The sequence below is a fragment of the Bombyx mori genome, chromosome 12 (assembly GCF_030269925.1).
Source record: "Bombyx mori chromosome 12, ASM3026992v2".
NCBI classification, from domain to species: domain Eukaryota; kingdom Metazoa; phylum Arthropoda; class Insecta; order Lepidoptera; family Bombycidae; genus Bombyx; species Bombyx mori.
The window spans coordinates 13,118,304-13,136,878 of NC_085118.1; the positions used below are offsets into that span (position 1 = coordinate 13,118,304).

The window sequence follows — 18,575 nt, forward strand, 5'->3', positions numbered from 1 at the left end:
AGTGATTGCTCGGAAAAAGAGGAAGTGGGCCGGTCACTTATGCCATCGCACTGACAATCGGTGTGGCGCAAAAGTACTGGACTGGAGACCTCGTACTGGATATCGTAACGTGGGCAGACAGACATGACCTGGTCAAAACGGTTGGTAGAGATTTGATGAGAAAGGCAAGAGACCGAAGAGAATGGGCTGCATTCGAAGAGACATACACTCAGCATTAGGTGGACATGGGTTGAAGAAGAGATACATTTTTTAATTTAAGAACATTTTCGTGGCCGTAACACAGAAAAGGCAATCAATAAATCCCACCTCGCTTAGTTAATAGTTTCCATCTGTCGTCTTCACGGAAAAGGGTCTGACAAAGCGGCTTTACTTCGGCTGCATAAAGCCCTGTTTACAACACTCAATAAGGAAACTAAATAGACCAGTTGCTCGACCTAAGATACTCCCTAAAACCGAATCTTTACGAACAAAGGGTGGGGTGAAACTAATCTGTGAATTTTGAGAACAAAATATTTTGTAACTCCCTTTCTTGCTTTGGAAGACAGAGAAGCTTACAATATACCTGATAGTGAATTGTCACTGTCCCCTCATTGACACTATAAATCGCTTAGCGCTTAAGGGACATGGTGGAGGTCATAGTGATATTATGGTAAAGCAAACGATGGTATATAAATTATTGTCTGTAGATATTGCTTACTTCTTACAGATGAGCTTTAAGTTTATCAGATCATAGACAATATAGATAAATAAATAAACTCGAAACTTTCTGGAAACATGAGAAAAGTTCGAAACTTAAATTTAATAAAAATTTAGCCGGCAGTGTCGTGGCTGTTCTTTGTTACCGATCCCCGCGGGTAGAATTTATTATTATGTTTATAAATTGCTTCAAAATTGCGAGTGATGGAAGTACCAACATATAAAGTTATTTTATTTAATACGTATAAAATTATTTTATTTAATAATCAAAACGCAAAGTTTTAGCGCATGATTAAGTATATAGTGTGGCACGAAACAAAAGAAACCTTCCTCAATGAAAATAATTTAAGATAAGGCTTTTATCAATATTATTACTGAATACTCTACAATTCGAAAAACAAATTTCGAGCTATAGAAATCTAAGTAAAAGTAAATCAGCAACGGCTGCCTTAACAATCGCTTCCCATTATATTGTTAGTCTGAAGTTCCTCTGTCTTTCGGGGCAACATAAATATGAACAGCAGGAGAACAAAGTTTGCGAAAATAAAACTATATTAGGCAAGGAGAAACAAAACATCATTGGCAATGTGTTTCACGTTCCCGATCGACAAACTTCGCTCTCACGTACATACAAAGTTCTGTCCGACGTTTCTGTGTTGCCAGGGCGAAAACAAAAATCTTAAAATGTCGTTTATTTTAATCGACTACCTCGAATTAAAAAGCGTATTTTCCAAAAGAATAAGTCTTTTTTTTTTGTTGCTTATATGGGTGGACGAGCTCACAGCCCGCCTGGTGTTAAGTGGTTACTGGAGCTCATAGGCATCTACAACGTAAATGCGCCACCCACCTTGAGATATAAGTTCTAAGGTCTCAGTATAGTTACAACGGCTGCCTCACTCTTTAAGCCGAAACGCATTACTGCTTCAAGGCAGAAATAGGCAAAACCACACGGACTCAAGAGGTCCTACCACCGTATTCTGTGAAGAAACTAGATTATAATTTGATTTTGGCAATTTTATCGAGAATCATTGTCATTTACCGTTGCTTGTCATGATATTTGACTAGATCTGATAATTCCCAACGCGTTTTTCATACACGTTTTAGCTGTAATGTCAACTCGTGTAATATCATGCTCCATATGCTAAATAATGAGCCAATAAAGAAAAATCCAAATGATGAGAGCACCACTTTTCATATAAATTTTCTAGACACAGCCTATGTTGTTGTTTGATTAAGTGTACATTTTGCACATAATTAAAAATAAATTAAAAGTCAGGCTTGAACGTCTTATTAAAGACTAGCGGCTCGCCCCGGCACGCGATGTAAAGAATTTTAGGTATTTTTTTTACACATTGGGTTACATTATTGGAGTTTTTTTTTTTTTTGCTTAGATGTGTGGACAAGGGCTGCCCCACCCTTCAAACCGAAACACATTACTGCTTCACGGCAGAAATAGGCGGGGCGGTGGTACCTACCCGTGCGGACTCACAAGAGATCCTACCACCAGTAAGGATCCCAAATTTTTTTTAAAATATAATAAATATAGCCTATGTCACCCGAGGATGGCGTAGCTTTCCAACAGTGAAAGAAAATTTTAAATCAGTTCAGTAGTTTCGGAGCCTATTCAATACAAACAAACAAACAAATCTTTCCTCTTTATAATATCAGTATAGATACAACAGTTGTTATAACGCTGAAAACACCCCAGAAACTGATTAACAAAATTTCTAATAAATAAAAACATACCGTTTAATATGATCAATTTTTAATACCCAATTGAGCTTACTATTACCATTTCTTATACCATTGGCAACCCTTGTGGCTCCGTAATAAAATTTATTCGTGCGTCCCAACCATTAGCGACTTTTACCTTAACAGATACCCTAATCTCCCTAATTCTGGGGAGTTGCACCCGTGCTTTAATCTGGATTACGTTTCGAATTACGCAGTCGAGATAATCGTTTGTAATCCACGTTGTTTGAATATTTTAATTAAGAGTCATACATGTGGTTTGCCCCGTCGAAAGGCGGAAACGGTTGTAACGTTTTATTTCTTTGTGAAAATGTGTTATTATTACAGCAAGTATTAACGATGAATTAGATAATTGAATAGGAATAAGTTAGGTACCTTAAAGTTTCCATACATAAAATATGTGCGATCTCATAAAATATTCTCTGCCGGTAATTGTACGCTTGCGACCTGAACATAGTACTTAATATAATAAAAATACCAACCCAACGTAAATATCTATATAAGTACTAAGATAAGTAAAAATCTTATTTTATAATACAGTATACCATAATAAAATTATAATCAACCAAACATAATAAAAAGACATATCTGTACTGTGAAAAACCTAATTAAAAAGTACAAAAATCTTCACGTTTTCAACTACACTTGAGACCTTAGAACTTGTATCTCAAGGTGGGTGGCGCATTTACGTTGTTGATGTCTATGGGCTCCAGTAACCACTTAACACCAGGTGGGCTGTGTGCTCGTCCACCCATGTAAGCAAAAAAAAAAAAAAAAGTTTGAAAAGTGAATGACACGCCGTCAGATGTTTTTTTTTATTCAATATTACAGTCATTGTCGCTCTCCATAATTTAAGAAACGGTCTGGATCCCACCCAGCGGGATATTCCGGGACACCAATGGCACAACCTGGGCGGCCTAGCAGGCTGCCGTGCCGAGTCGTCTGACGTTTCAAAGCCTTCATTCGTCTTCTCGTTCTTCAGAGCCTCGAAGGTTCCGTCGGCCGGGTATATTTGGGATGAACCATATGTATGGTTGCAGTTTTGATAGTGGTAACTCCCTTACCCCGCCCGGGTTTTGATTCCAGGGGGTTCAGACGATTAGGCAAGAGCGTAAGAGGATGGTTTAGTGGGTAGCGCCCTAAATACCATCCTTGGGTCCGCGATCCTCTCCCAACATCTGCGATCGACTAGTCCTACTTTTCCCGCGGACCCTAAGTGCGAGACCTCTTAGGAGGTTCAGACACCAGCCCATCAAAACAAAACAAAAAGCTTCTAACGATACCTACAAATCAGTTTGGTAATGGACAAGTTGTAGTTGTATATAATAATAGTGGTTAATAATAAGATACATTAATGAAATTTTAAGATAATAAATTCCTTTTTGGGGCATTCGTGTAAAATAAAGACGATATCCATAGTTCGTTCCTTAGATCCTATAATAGATTTTTCATTACCGGTTTTCTTATTAACAAAGATACCAATCAATAGCGCCGATAGCTTGGACCCCCTTGTACCAAAAATCCGCTATAGACCACGTTAACTAATTTTTCTCCATCCCTCGCCGACAGAGATTAGATCGTCGAAGTTTTCGTCGAAGCCGAATGGCGATAAAATAACGCCCAATTTATTTCCCAGACCGGTCCATTTGGCACACCCGCCGTCTTGGAGCAGCTACGGTCTATCTCCCAGAGGCGTTGGAAGATTTGCGGCCTAATATTGTATTTAAACTATCGGCAAATAAAGTTATAGAAAAATCTATGATTGTTCTATTGAAGTTTTCCAGAATAGTATACATCGACTTAACCGATAATAGGTCTGTTACAAACGTTTTATAATTTAATTATCTGTACCCGTCCGCTTCGCTGGGCATTTAAAATTAACATTATTATTTCTCACCCCCTTAAAGACTCTCATCATTAACGCCCCCGCAACTGGTGTAGAGAGTCCAACACTCATATGAATATTAGCCTATCCATTAAGTACATGCATTTTCTACATGGATACCAAGTTTCAAGTTCATCGGATGCATGGGTCAGTAGTTATAACGGAACATCCGTAAAAACCACTGTAGATTTATATATTAGTATAGATAGATATATGTTAGTGGGAAAATTTATTTACAAATTTTCACCACGGCGGTGCGCTGGTTCTATATTTTGGAAGTTTCTGCGGGGGCGAGTATCGCTAAAAGATTAACAAAAAGAGGTGCAGGCCGAGGCTAGGTAATGAGAAGTAGACGTACCTGCCAACCCGTCGCTGGCTTCTTACAGACTGCAGAATCCAAGGAACGCGACTGCTGGACGACGCGTAATAGCGGCGGCTACCGTGACGTCTTGACGGCACTCTTCTAAATTGTTTGTACACAAAACCGATATGCCACTCCCGCAACGACGAGTATAATCGTCAATAAGAGTTCGTAATTAATAGAAAAGTAGTAAAAGTCCATAAAAATATTGAGATGAAAAAACAAGCGGCGTGTGCGTGTGCAATGCGTGTGATGCGGTCGGCGATAGTCTTCTGTTTTCTTTTTGTTTTTTTTATTTTTTTTGAAGTTATACTTCTTTAGGCGCGTTATGAAAAATTGATGAGAGTGAAATTTTACGATGCGCGCTCCGTGACACAAAATGAACAGAAATGAAGTTGCCCACTAAATCGCTCATTAAGTTGAGGAAAAAATGCTACCAACAAAACAGAAATGGAACCTCTGTTAGTGGCGCATGTTGGTAAGCACGCCGCCTCTGTTCACTGTGTATTTATATTTGCAATGAATAGGGAGGAGCGTAATAATATTGTCAGCCACTTCGACATGCGAACATTATGGACGCGACGATTTTTTTGCATTTTGATTAATTTTTTTACTAATAAAATTAATAATCTTAAAGTTATATTTGGGTCCCGCGTTATAACAACACCGACACAAACTCGAGATAAGATACTTTTGCAAAAATAGATCTAAACGTATTGGATCTTACCTTATTGTGGACTAGCGACCCGCCCTCGCTTCTCTTTGGAAACATTAAATTTTATTATTGATAGCTGAGTCCCGCGATGTTACCCGCGCTTATTGTCGTACCGCGGGTGAAGCCGCGGGGCGAAGCTAGTCTAAAAAAAGTGGCCTAAGTTACTCCTTATATCATCAGCTACCTATCAGTGAAAGTCCCGTCAAAATCGGTCCAGCCGTTCTAGAGATTAGCCGGAACAAACAGACAGACAGACAAAAATTGTAAAAAATTTTATTTTGATGTATGTACCGTATATATATTCATATGCATGTATTAAAAAGCGGCTATTTCAATATTACAAACAGACACTCCAATTTTATTTATATGTATAGATTATGTTATTATCTATAATAGGATTATGTGATAATTAGAATCAGGATTATGAAGTAGGATTATGTTTCATTATCTCTGTTAATACGGTCTAAACAGAGTAGGAAGTTGCACTTCTATTCAGGGGGCAGACGTCGCCTCAAGACGTCTCGTTGTGACCGCCCACGCGATCCGGGATGATTATGATAGAATTTTTTTTGTCTATATTTTATTTCTTGAGTTTTGATACCGCCTGAAAATTGAAAATGTAGGTTTCATTCATTTAATTTGTGTACATTTTTTATTTGTGGTTATCAAAGTCCATTAGTGGCTTATCGTTAATTATTTGTGTTACTTTATTAATGATGGTAGTATGTGGTAAGCATAATGTTGCTACAAATTGATATCATTTATTTATTTATTTTTTATTGCCTAGGTATGTAGACGAGCTCACAGCCCACCTGCTGTTAAGTGGTTACTGGAACCCATAGACATCTACAACGTAAATGCGCCACACACCTTGAGATATAAGTTCTAAGATCTCAGTAAAGTTACGACGGCTGCCCCACCCTTCAAACCGAAACGCATAACTGCTTCACGGCAGAAATAGGTGGGGTGGTGGTACCTACCCATGCGAACTCACAAGAGGTCCTACTACCCGTAATTACGAAAATTATAATTTTGCGGGTTTGATTTTTATTACACGATGTTATTCCTTCACCGTGGAAGTCAATCGTGAACATTTGTTGAGTACGTATTTCATTAGAAAAGTTGGTACCCGCCAGCGGGATTCGAACACCGGTGCATCGCTCGATACGAATGCACCGGACGTCTTATCCTTTAGGCCACGACGACGACTAGGACATTTTTTATAGTCAAATCATGTTATCCCTATTACCTCGTTTGGTTTAAAAACCGTTCTGTTCTCGGAAAAGTCGCCAAGACAAATTCAGCGGGCTATTTGTTTTTGTTACTGTAACACATTTTGTATTATTTGTCCATTACACATAATATATTTATAAAATTAAAACTAATTTTACGATTTACAGTTACAGTTACCGTGGTCACAGTAGGCTGTAAAGTTAAAAAAAACTATAAAACTTTCGAACTAGGTCAGAAATAATATAATGGCAATAAAATAACAAGAAATTAAGCCGTAAAAGTAGTTTTAATTGTGACTACGACTCGCGAAAACCGAAAAACATTTAAATACTTTACAAAAGAAATATTAAAATGAAAAGATTTAACGCGATCAATTCATTTCTAAATCAAACTACAATAATACGTTTTTTTAATATTATATTTTTTTAAACATTTATGATAGTTGAACATTTTGTGGAATCTTGTTGAAAAGGCGTATAGAAAAGCTCTTGTTTCGACCTTACTTATTTCATGTATCCCAGTCGTCGTCGAAGCAAGCCTGTGCTCGTTCGTTTAAGAACATTCACAAGAAACCCTAGGTAAATCGTCATTAGTTTTTCTCACTATATCATACAAATTTAGACCGTGTGAAGATAAATAACTTCTTACTGGTCGTAGGACCTTTTGTGAGTCCGCACGGGTAGGTGCGGACTTACAAGTGCGGACTCACACCCTGCCTATTTCGGCCGTGAAGTAGTAATGCGTTTCGGTTTGAAGGGTGGGGCAGGGTAACTATACTGAGACCTTAGAACTCATGTCTCAAGTTGGGTGGCACATTTACGTTGTGCATGTCTATGGGCTGGGCTCCAGTAACCACTTAACACCAGGTGGGCTGTGAGTTCGTCCACCCATAAAAGCAATAAAAAAAAAGCGAGTTGACTTAGGAACTGAGACCTTAGAACTCATGTCTCAAGTTGGGTGGCACATTTACGTTGTGCATGTCTATGGGCTGGGCTCCAGTAACCACTTAACACCAGGTGGGCTGTGAGTTCGTCCACCCATAAAAGCAATAAAAAAAAAGCGAGTTGACTTAGGACAAAAAATTATTTCAGTCCTTATTTGTAGGCCGCTTAATTCCCTACAAAAATATATATATATTTTTTACTACACGATAATTCGTTGAGATACAATAAAATTCCAAAGAAAAAAAAATCCTGTGTTATGTAAATGGGAAATCAAAAATCACGATGCGCCACCTCTAAACATTAATATTAAGAGCTCAAACTTTACCAGAATTTTTTTTTCGTCATCTTGGACGATATTTTCGTAGTACCTAAAGAAAAAATAAATTTAAAGTTTTTTTTGGCCCACCCTAATATAAATGTATAATACGCAAATAACTATAAAAAGCATTCAGTGAAGTTCCATTATATTAGTCAGCTCTGTGGGCGTCACGTGGGTTTCAATTTTAATAGTGTCATGGGTGAGTGAACTCTTATGATAAGAATAGATGCTAAACTTTATGTTTTCTTAGTATAAGTTGGCATTTATATTTAACGGTTCAACTGTATTATTTTAAGAGATTGCTTTATTGGCATAGTTCAGTAAGCAAGATTCCAATACCACTGGAATTTTAGACTCACATTATTCTCTCATATATTTTTTTATATCATCTCACTTTACATATATGTGGGATGCAGGCTTCAGACAATTAATAAAAGTTTCGCGTTTACTACTTCCACGTTTTATTAAAGTAATATAAATTAAAATTATAATAGTTTTGTCGTGCTCGTGCTTCGTGCTTCGTTCGTCGTCGTTCATTTGTCATCTCACACGTCATTCCCTTCCATTCTCGATATACCGCTGCGTTCACAAACATCAACTTGCATCCATCATATCATGCGTTCAAGAAAACATCCTTCCCACATATATTTATTAAGCTTCCGACCTTGTTTTTTATTGCGTAGATGAGTGGACGAGCTCACAGCCCACCTGGTGTTAAGTGGTTACTGGAGCCCATAGACATCTACAACGTAAATGTGCCACCCACCTTGAGATATAAGTTCTAAGGTCTCATGTTTTAGTTACAACGGCTACCCCATCCTTCAAACCGAAACGCATTACTGCTTCACGGCAGAAATAGGCAGGGTGGTGGTACCCACCCGCGCGGACTCACAAGAGGTCCTACCACCAGTAAAATCACGTAATCATCAGTAGATCACGAAAACCACCAAATTACAAATATCCACTCCTTTAAAATCAAACACAATGGGTAAAGAATCTGTCACTGTGAAATGATGCATCACTGAAAATTCCATTTACGAATCAATATTTAAATAATATAATTCACGGCTGCTTTGACGTTTGTTTTTGGAGCGAAGTTCCTTACGGCAGGCTTGGAGGAGATAGGGATTTTGCTGCGCGACCGAACTGAAAAAAATGTGATAGTAAAAACCGTAAGAAAAAGTCCCTGCAATAAGGCCTTGTTTTCCGCACAGCGATATTTCACCGCGCGATTTTTGCTGCGCGACCGAACTGAAAAAAATGTGATAGTAAAAACCGTAAGAAAAAGTCCGTGGAATAAGGCCTTGTTTTCCGCACAGCGATATTTCACCGCGCGATTTTTTTCTCGTAATTTTTTTTTTTTTAATTATTTCGACGTTTTATGTTTTTTCATGAACCGTTTATGTTTAATAGAGTAAATAGATATACTGGTGGTAAGGTGTAACACTATCGTGCTTCTATTTTTGTCGCAAATCTCTTGTGCTTTCCGTTTTCAGGTGTGATATAGAGTTTGGTGATCATTTATCAGTAAAGAGCGGTGATCTTTATGAACCATCTGATGCTATGAACAATACATAAAATATAGAGTCATTGTAAAATACCAAATTACAATTCTAAAGAAAAAATGCAGTATTAAAGATCTAGCTTGGTTTTATTTGTATTGCGATTTGACACGTCATGTACATAATTATATTTTGAATACTCATATAGTTTCAGGTCCGTAACGGGAAGTACATATCAGAAACTATATTATCATGTAGCATTATCCGCTTTCAGGTATAAATCATCATCATAATTGGTTGCTCTTGGCAGAGCAGTCGTGGTCATGTGGAATTCTTGCTCATTAAAGCCTTGACAGTTGTTTTCCATACTTTGCGAACCGAGGCCCGGCGCACACACTCGTTAAGTGGGGTTTCAGTAAGGTATTTCACCTGATTAGTCCAACGCATGGGGATTCGTCCACGAGATCTCTTACCATTGACCCTACCCTGAACAACAAGTTTCTCGATAGACTCTGCTAGCCGACGCGATACGTGTCCAAAATATCGAAGAATCCTGGATTGCACTGTTGACGATAGCCTGTGAGAGATATTTAGTTCCTTTAGGATCGAGGCATTTCAGGTATAAATAGGCGTCATTAATACCACCGAATCCTCTTAGCACAAATTAATGGATCACGTTTGACATTTGACTGAACAGGCTTAAAGAATTTTCTACATTGTTAAACATGGCGTTCGTGTGCGGTCTCAAGACAGGAGAATATCCTTGTTTGAAGTATAGTTGGAAGTGAGACATACATTTGTTTCAATAAGCAAGTTGTAACACTGTGTTTTAACTTGGAATATTATTTTGTATTTTTATCGGTTTTTAGACGTATTTAAAACTAGTTTTACGATTGAAAGTAATACGTGACCACGAAAACTGTAAAAAAATGTCAGAAATAATTAAAATGATAATACAATTTGTGAGATTAAAATGTTTTTTATTTATGCATTTGAATACACGCGCATCCGTCGACGGTCAGACGAATCTGAAATAAAACATACCGTCGCTGTCAAACCAAAATCTGCCATGTGCAAAAACTCTATTTTGAATTAACGAGTAAAAACATTTTCGTGTAAAATTTTATATGAAGTTGAATTTTTAAGAACTATATCAAATGAAAGCTATAGGTAAGTATTAAAGCTATAGACACATAACAGATTTTTTATACGGTAGATACGAAAAGGTCGAAAAGTAAAAATCTCAAAAAGTGCACATAGCAGATTTTAGTTTGAGAACGACGATACGATATTATTTAGGTGAAAAAACGCGTGGCACTCGGGAACTGCCGCGGTAAAACTATTGCGTAGCATTTTTTATCATCTTAAGCAATTTTAATTAGACAATGATAATTTAATATTAAAACAATAATAAAACAAGACCTTCACACTCATAAGCTAGACCGCGCGAGAAAGAGATGGGCAGACTTTTCATGATGCGCATGCAGTGTGACGTCACGCCGCACGCTTATTCACAAATACTACACAAGCGTAACGTGTGAATTTGTTGAACGCGAGCTACATGGTAGCCGGAGTGAGGGGTGTAAGGTTTTTTTCGTTACGGAATTTCATGATTCGGTCGCCGCGCTCAAGGTCCGCGATAAAAGCTATGCAATAGCTTAAAATATTATCGTAGATCTAATAATACAGTGTCGATAGTTCACTCGCCGCCTCACCGAGGCGGCTCTGTTGAGTGTAATTAGATTTCCCGAATTACATCGAGCCTTTGAAGTTTTTCGCTCACCCGGGGTCATCACGACCTTTTTCACGAAGCTTTTTGCAGACACCTCCCGTGATGTTGTTTTCTGAATTAGATTGTTTTTCTTTGACTTTGCTTTGTATTTGTACTACAATGCCTAACTGAGCCCTAATTTTGGAGTTACTAAATAATATGTACGAACCAAAGGTTCTATAGAAAAGTTTTATCTAACCAATATAAAAATATTGGCCTAAAAACTATGCAGATAGGAGTATGTTACTAAGAATTGCTATTAGGAGAGTATGAGAGATGTAAGATGAGAGAGAGAGAGGCTTGCAACTAAAATCTCGATCATATTATAGTACTTTCTTCGGTTTTCACTAGTCGTAAACAATAATATAATGATAATGCGAAATTAAACCCTTGAATTAGTATTAATTCGATCATATTACGTGTCAAAATGATTCGAAAAGAAACGATTAACATCAATTATCATCGATTATCATTAATTACTCGTGGGATGTTATTTGGGACAGATTTTGGACAAAGCATATATTCCAATAAATAAGGCGTAAATACAAATTATTTTCAAACAAAAATTACCAATAACTTTCTAAAGCAAACCTAGAAAGCTCAACGAAAATATAAGACCCGACTAATAACGATAAGCAAAAAAATAAACATTGAATCAAAACGACATGTTTATTTAAAAACTTATTTAACTTACTAGATGAAGTTTTACAGGTACTTAAAACTTGGAATAACTTGCTATTGCCGCGAAGGAATTCTGTGTTTATGTAAATAAAACTGATAGGCAAATAACGGGTGTTTGTCACGCAATATTTTAATAGAAATGTTTTCTGAGCCACCGTACGCTTTATTTATTTAGTTCGTTCTGCTTAATCAAGGGCGGAATTGCGTCCGGTTCGGGTCGACGTTACGCTGTAATCATACAGAAAACATTATGACGTTTATCACGAAAATCTTTTTGTGCTCACAGTTTTTAACCTAAGCTAACATTAGAAAGTATACGTATTAATCACAAAGAAATTCACGCGTCAACTGGTATTTTTGTTATCGTCTCATTAAAGCAAACAGCCCAACCAACAGAACATAACTAGTCCTCGAAAATAAAGAAGCCAATAAGTAGTTAGTAACCCTGACTTTTTTTATTGCTTACTTGGGTGGAAGAGCTCACAGCCCACCTGGTGTTAAGTGGTTACTGGAGCCCATAGACATCTACAAAGTAAATGCGCCACCCACCTTGAGATATAAGTTCTAAAATCTCAAGTATAGTTACAACGGCTGCCCCACCCTTCAAACCGAAATGCAGAAATAGGCAGGGCGGTTGTACCTACCCGCGCGGACTCACAACAACAAGAAGGGTCGTCGTACCCCCTTTCGGGGGCACGGAACGGGCCTCGGGGCAAACCCCACTGCCCGGAACGAAGCTCCCTGCCACACAGGGCAGGGGTGAAGTGTTGCAAGACGGGATGATTAGGGGGGCTGTTCGTATGCGCGTTCGGCGCACTCCACATCGACAAAAATATATACATAAACATAATACGATGGGCTTGATCTTAAGCGACGGCTTGATGCCCGCGGAGGAGTCACCCCGGCGCCGGCTGCTGTCCTCTGCTTGATTTTTTTTTTTTTTTTTTTTTTTTTTTTTTTTTTTTTTTTTTTTTTTTTTTTTTTTTTTTTTTTCCCTAACTACTAACTATAACTAACTAAAACTAAACTACTATACTAACTAACTAACTAACTATACACTATATACAAAAGCAGGGCAGCAGTCAGCAACTAAACCGGGGCCCGCCACCGGCCCCATGCCGCGGCCCCACCTCTACAAGTCAGAGGGGGAGCCGCGGCACTGGTTTGGCGCTCACCCGCTAGGGGCTCCCCAGAAGGGGAAGACCGTCGCGGGGAGGGACCGACGTAAATCACTCCCCTTAAGGGGGAGTGGTTCACCCAAGTGGGTGGTAGAAATGGGTCCCCATAGGGGGGCACCCCAACAGTGTGGGGGGAGATGAAGAGTGTGGACAGCTCAGTCCCATGGGGGCACTCATTATGAGCACTCCCATATCACTCCGGTTAAGCCGACTATCTTACCATAGCCGGGGGTTCCAGTAGCTCCCTTGGTAGCGCCTGACCATCAGGTGGTCTGGCGTGCAAGGGAGCTATATTGTGGAGATGCTCGTGGGGTCCACCGTCAGCCCGCTCGTACATATTACGAGCTAGCCTCCGAATGAACTCCTCGAGCGACTCCACATCTAGATCCCGGGCGATTACGTCATTTCTGACGTAACGCCCTGCTCCGACTATCGTGCGAAGAGCCAGATTCTGCTGGGCCTGTAACTTCACCCGCATGATCTGCGGGATGAGGTGATACCAGGCCGCAGCTGCGTACGTGATACGGGAACGGACATACGTCTTGTAAATGCCGAGTCTAGTCCTGGTCGGCAACCTGGAGGCCAACACCGGCCGGAGGAGAAACCTCGCATAGCGGGCGGCCGCCAACGCCGACTTGGCGTGGGCGGTCATCCTCAAACTCCGGTCGATATTGACTCCCAGGTATCGGACACTGGGCCTAAACTCGACATTGACTCCACGGAGACTGAGCTGTCCTGGGACGGCTCTTGTGCGGACCGGACCGAAAAGGATAGCCGCGGTCTTCCCCACGTTGACCGCGACCCTCCATCGGTCCAGCCACTGGGGCAGTAGGTCCAACAGCCTCTGCATCCTCGAAATGGCCGCAGAGGGGAAATTAGAGGACGAGAAGTAGGCGCTGTCGTCGGCAAACAGCGCCAACTTCACGTCGGCTTCCCACGCTTGGAGGTTGCCCTCAAGCGTGGGAATGTCGTTGGTGTAGAGAGCGTAGAGGACTGGTGCCAGGACGCTTCCCTGTGGAACTCCGGCCGTGACTGGGCGCACCGACGACTTTGCGCCCTCGACCGCGACAAGGAAGGATCTTCCCTCCAGGTACGACCCCAGCAGTCGCACATAGGCGTGCTGGAGGTCCGTGTTCTGCAACAGCTTGTAGATCAGTCCCGCATGCCAGACACGGTCGAAGGCCTTCTCGATATCGAGAAAGACTGCGGCCGTGTACTGGCGCGCGTTGGACCGATCCGCCAAGTGGTGCATAACGCGGACCAATTGCAGCGTTGTCGAGTGACCGCTGCGAAACCCGAATTGCTCGGGTCTGAGAAGGATGTGCGGCGACACCCTTCTCAGCAGCAGCCGCTCGAACAACTTGCCCATATGCGACAGCAGAGTGATCGGACGATAACTGGAGGGATTTCTCCTATCCTTGCCGGGTTTGGGCAGGGCAATAACCTTGCCCAATTTCCAAGTTCCCGGGAAGTGTCCTGTGGACAGAATGGAATTGAACAGTCGTGTCATGAATGACACGACCGTTTCGGGGAAGTGGAAAAATGCGAGGGAGGGAATACCGTCCTCGCCCGGCGCCTTGCGCCTCTTCATCCGCTTGATGGAGAGGCGCAATTCACTGGGAGTGATGAAATCACCATCTCCCAACGGTGGCACCGGGGAGGAGAGTAGGCTTGCTACGCTCTCTTCCACCGATTGGTGGAATGCGGCCTCTGAGGGTGCAGAGTTATTTGGAGCGAACTGCCGCTCCAGCATTACGGCCAGGACATCGGCGCGGGCCTGAGCCGAGAAGCATCGGTTGCCCCTCTCGTCCACGAGTGGACAAGTCGGGGCAGGCCGATTTGAGAGCTGGCGGCAAAGTCGGTGGAGGGACACGGACGAGGGGCCCTCACGGGCCTCCTCGATCCGTTCCTCCCACGCATAGCCCCGATAGGAGCTAATCTTCGCCGCCAACTCCGCTTCCAGCTCATTAAGCTCGCGCTTGATCCTGGGACAACGAGTTGTCGCCCAGAGCCTCCTCAGGCCCCTCTTCCGGCGAATAATCGCTTTCAGATGGGCCGGGAGTATACCTCTGGGCCCGCCGCTGGGCACAAGAGTCGTCGCCTGGTCGATCGCTCCCCTGATAGAGTCGACAAGGCGGACTGCCGCGTCGTCGACCCCCTCAGGGGTGTTGGGGTCCTGAATTACGGGAAGGTCGACTAGGAGTCTCTTAAAGAGCTCCCAGTCGACCTTCGGTCGTAGGGGCGAGGTCGCAACCCGGGTAAGCCCCATTCCCAGTGTGACCAGGATAGGGAGATGGGGGGTACCCAGGTCGTACAGTGCCTCAATAGTTAAGGGGCACCGTAGCCCCTTGTGAACGCACACATCCAACACGTCGGGCTGGAGTTGCGCGGCGGTCGGAATGTGCGTGGGTTCGTCGGGGCCGACCACAGAGTAGTCGCCCCTATCGGCATCTTCTAACAGCCGCCTGCCCACTGCTGAGTTCAGTCGGGAGCCCCACGCGACGTGCTTCGCGTTGAGGTCCCCGACCAGCAGAGCTGGGCGGCTGTCGCAATTCAGGACCCTTCTTATGTCCCCGGGATGAAAATCAGGCCCCGGGGGTCTATACGCGGCATAAACCCGCATATCTCCCCCCGAGGTGTGGATCCTCACACCGATCGACCTTGTCGATGTGAAGGCCAGCAAATCCAACTGATCATGTACCACGTCTCGCCTGACGAGCGCCGCAGTGCCCCTGAACGGCGTCCCGGCAGGACTCACCTCGTCACGTCGGTACATGAAGTAGTTTGGAATCCTGAACACATCCCGAGGACGTAGCTTGGTCTCGCCCAGGAGCACAACCTCAGGGTTGTACTCCCGGGCGAGGACCAAGAGTTCGTTCTTGCGGGGTTTTACCCCGCCGGGGTTCCAATAAATGATGCGCAGTTCCTGGCTAGCCATTGAACTGCGCAATCATTCGGTAGAACCCCGACAGGAGAGCCCCGAAAGGGCTAGCTCCTGAGGCGATCTCGCGGATAATTCCGGAGATCACCTCAGACAATTTCTCCCAGAGCGCGAGGAGCCATGCAGCAAAGCCGGCAGGTTGTGAGGCCTGCCGACCGCTGCGCTGCTCGCGCTGAGGGCGGGGGGGAAGAGGAGGCTGACTAGTGTAAGGTGGCACGCTTTGATGGGCCTCGGATAATACCGGGCCTTCATTAGTCGAAGGTTGGTCGATGTGTGAGGCCTCAGTAGTAGACATTGCCTCAGCTTGGGTGGTTTGAAGGTCCGGCACAACTGGCTCGGTCGTAATGGGTGGATTGTTAGTGTTTGCCTCTTTTTCTTTTATTTTTCTTAATTTCCTGTTCAGCTTTTTCTTCCTATTTTTCTCCCTCTTTCTGTTGACTGTGGACGTGCTCTGGATGTTCTGAGTGAGAGGCGCTGGCTTGCTTACTGTTGTGGTAGTAGAGGAAGCTCGACCACGAGGAGTAGGGACAGGCTTGTTTGTTCGCCTCGGCGGGTTTGCCTGTGCCATCAGCGTGGCCGCTGACGGCATAGCCTCCACTACCGAGGTAGACGGAAGGGTACTAGGAGGGAGAGGGGCTGGGGTTTGGGAGGATTTCCCTTTCCCCTTCCCCTTCCCCTTGGGGATGGGTGCGGACACAGGAGCAGCTACTGGAGCTGGGACATTCCTGGGCCGAGGCACCGGTGGAACAGGAGGGGGGATGGTTACTCCCATCATCCTGGCCCTCTTGCGGTATACCACACACCGCCGATCGGTGGCGGCGTGGTCCTTCCCGCAATTAGCGCAGGATAATGGGCCATCCCTTGGCCTCGGGCAGTCCGCCACAATGTGCTCGCCGGCACATCGAACGCAGCGGACCGCACGGTGACAGTTCGTGGACGCGTGCCCGAAGGCCTGGCAGCGGTGACACTGCGCAGGCCCCCGGGTTGGACGCCATCCCTCGACCGTCACCCCCGGCAAGTATAACAGTTCGTTAACTGAATACAGCCGGGCGAGGTCACCCTTGGAGAGGTGGTCCAGAGCCACGAAAAATACGCAGCCCTGTCTCCCCCTCTTAGCCTGGATACACCGGGCATATCGGGCAGGAAAGCCCAGCTCCTTGAGGGCGTTTGTTACTTCCGCCGCATCGGTGTCAGCAGGGAGACCCCGGACAGCCACCTTCGAGGGTATTTCCTCCGACAGCGCATAACAAAACCATTTAATGGCTTTGTCTGCGGCGGAGGCCCTCGAAAGGTAGTCCTGAATCACCCTATACTCCTCCGCCGATGACGGCAGGAAGCGGAAACCGGCGCCGTGGGGTCTGGCAGAAGGAGCCCTACCGAGGCGCTCCCTAATGGCCGCCATATGGCGAGACCAGTTCGGGAGAGCTTCCACCATGATAGGTGGATGACGGCGGAGCTCCTCCTGGGCCCGACCCCTCGGCCTCGGGGGTAGGGGAACTTGCGGTTGGGTAGGTTTGGGGCGTGTACCTACTGGGGGTTGGGATGCGGCTATGGTCGCGTAGGACGTAGAGGGGATGGGTTGTTGGGCTTTGGTGGACTCGAGGTCCATATATCTGGTAGAGTCCAGATTGCCCGCCGTGCCGCTTAGGGCGGGGGCACCTCGAGTCGAATCCACCGGGATAGGGGAAATGGTAGGGGAGGGGGATCGGGGAGGGGATCTAAGTAGGCGTGGGGCTACCCCTGTCCTGACGGGGGCCCTCGGTTTGGGAACAGGTTTGACTGCTGGGATGGGACTCCCAGTAGGGGATGAGGATCGTGATGAGTCTGGAGTGGAAGATTGGGAGGAGGAGGGGGAGGAGGACGTGGCCTCACTATCCTCTCCTTCCGATTTAGAGGAGGGACCTAGTCGCGGTCGTTTGTCGTGGTCCTCCGATGAGCCTCGGTCGGACTCAGACCTGGCCTTCTTTCTCGGCCGAGGAGTCCCAGGGTGATCGGTCAACAAGGGAAGGGAACCTTCCCCCGGTCCGATCCCCTGGGAGTCCCGGGCCGAGACCGAAGGTCCGGCCGAATCGTCCTTACCGGGGTCCATCGGGACCGGTCGGGTTCGTGGGATTGGGCGACGGGCGTATAATTCGTCCATTGCTTGACGTCCCTTCCGGGACGGGCCGGGTGTGCTGACGATGGGGGGAGAAGCCCCACCAGACATGATTTGGCTATCCTAAGTCGATCGCGCGGACATCAAGAGCACTCTCACTAGCAAGTCAAACAAAACTGTCTAACAAGGTTCTTTACCGGTTGACAGGTAACTATTGCTGACCCTATCAGTTACTGCCAAGTTATTAAAATAGAGAGAGAAGGAAAGGTGAATTTTAGAAATGGTACTGAATTACTATAGTATCTAATCTATAGTTATCGATAGGAGCTATGTTCAACTTAAATTTAATTAGCTAGAAAAATAATCAAAATAATCAAAATCAAAATCAAAATTAACAATTACAACTGGACAATAAGAAAAGGAATTAGGATAACAAAATTAGAATTAATATAATTAATAACTAAAAATTTAGTGTTTATATACGCTAACGAATAATCATGTA

General features: G+C 44.0%; 1 protein-coding gene across 2 annotated transcripts in view; it reads left to right on the forward strand.

The window, feature by feature from the left end:
- Nucleotides 1-18,575, forward strand: part of LOC105841679 (uncharacterized) — a 110,730-nt gene that overhangs the window by 26,358 nt on the left and 65,797 nt on the right. The window lies entirely within an intron of this gene.